Raw genomic sequence first — 2,231 nt, 5'->3', positions numbered from 1 at the left:
ATTGACAGCAAATTAAGTGTTGAACTAGATACCGGTCAGTAACACAAACTATGGACAGGTTACTTATATAAGGAGTCATGTGGTCATAGATACTGTCAACATCAGTAGAGTACTGTTAATGGAGCCGGAGCCGTGGCTAACAGTGTTTCTCCTTATCTTGACAATATTATTGTCTCGCGAAATGCTATAAGGAATTTGTTTTATTATACAAAAAATCTAAATGCGCTCCTTTCATAAATTAAATCGAGAAACAATTTTATAACAATTCAACTTGTTTCAGTCTATTAAAACACGTACCTCAGTACTGAGCAAAATAGTCTGCATATCGTGCAAAAAGTTCGGTATCTCCGATAGCAAGAAAACATTCAAAGCTTTTTCAGTATTTGTTAAGTTATACAAATAGACGGGCAGATTTAAAAATAGTATTTATTTAATAGAAATAGTAAAATTATAAAACATTAATTACATAAGAGCTTACTTTTCAATGAACCTGAGGTATAATAATGTAATTTATTGCTTGCTTTTCATTTATCACAATTTACATTGGGTACTATGAACACGTATATTTCAATAATGTAGGTATGCTAATGTTTTCTAGTGCTACATGTATGAGTTTCTCAGCAGACGACACACAAGCCGGTCTGTTGTTTTTTTTTGTTTAAACATCTGTTAGACTTTATCAATATGTATTCAAATCTTGCATTATCATTTATAATCATGAATGCTTCAAGGATATATAACGAGAAATTATATTTATTTATTTATAATATTGATATATAGCCAAGTAGTTTGCATTAAATGCGTTTCCGTTCCTAAATTCATACGATGCCGCAGCGAACGAAGATACATTTTCGTACAATCGTCCGTTGGTCATGGTCCCACTCTGTCCATCGTCGGATAGAAGTCCGTTTAATATACAAAACTGTACTTTCAGCTTTTTTTCAAACTAAAATTTCTTTTTAAGTATTTAAATGCTAACCAAATAAGTAAAGATCAATGATGGTACCTGACTATCTATCATGTATAGTTTTACAGCATATAGCACATAGTGTGTTTTCATCATCGCTCCACTTTCCCCCAACGTTCGTACTTTTATCTACCCCTTTCCCCTTCCCGCCCCTTGCATATAATAATAAAATGTACTTGTTGGATTTTTGAAGCAACCCGTCTTCAATATTTTTCCGTTACAGCATATTTTTGTTGTGGGCATACTTTGCGATGCATGGCTCTATGACTGCGTTTGATGTGCTCTGTGCTTCCGGGAAATCTACCCTTACCTTTTATCTTTGATAGCTTAAAGAAATATGTGGCGGCTGTAAAAATCCCGCACCCCTCCCCCCGGTATTTAGACTCGTGTTGTTATATTTTCTGGTCCATTTGTAATAGAATTCCGCTTAAGCCGGTGTTAGGGGGCGTGAGGGATGTTGCACATTTCATTGTCTCTCATGAACGGACTCAATCAAACCGACTCTGTTATTATTTTGCTTGGTTGCAACCTATGCTTCCAAAGGATCTTTATAAAGATTTAATCAATACCAGTTTTTGTTCTGAGTGAATATGTGTTATAATGTTTGAATTGTGCCATACGTGTATTGTCCGAAGTACCCTTCATACTGAACAAACTTTTACTGATCTCATGGTAAGTTATGTATCTCATGAAAATGTGAAGTTCTTTGATGTACAACTTTAATGTACCGAGTGGGCAGTTCTATCGAATATGCCATACTGTTTGAAGCAGAAAAGGGCCAAGTTGTTCGAAACTTTAACAGGCGATTAAGAAAACGGTTGATTAAATTTTAGGTTTCTTTTCGACTTAGAAAAATAAATGTATGAGTTAAGAATTATAAACACTGAAATATCTTTATGTCACAGGCTGAGAAAAATGTGCAGCCAGACCGGTACTCGAACCCGAGGCCTCAGAATACCGTTCCGATGCTCTACCGACTGAGCTACCCGGCTGCCTACACACTTTCTCCCCGTTTCAATATTCAAGTCATATACCGTGACATTTACAATAAAATCGAAATATACCAATGCTTTCCACCAAGACTAGTATTTTGAATCAAAATTTTACCGGCGGTTAGTTTAACAGTCGGTAAAAGTTTCGGATCGTAATATCGCTTTATTTGTCTCCCCGACCTGTCCACAAATTGCTTACGGACCCAAGTGTCATATTATTTTGCGAACCAAAACTGATCAGTATCATATTTATAAATACTAAATTAAAATTA

This window comes from Mercenaria mercenaria, chromosome 18 (genome assembly GCF_021730395.1).
Source record: "Mercenaria mercenaria strain notata chromosome 18, MADL_Memer_1, whole genome shotgun sequence".
NCBI lineage: Eukaryota > Metazoa > Mollusca > Bivalvia > Venerida > Veneridae > Mercenaria > Mercenaria mercenaria.
The sequence above is the reverse complement of the archived record's forward strand: the minus strand, read 5'-3'. Positions refer to the sequence as shown.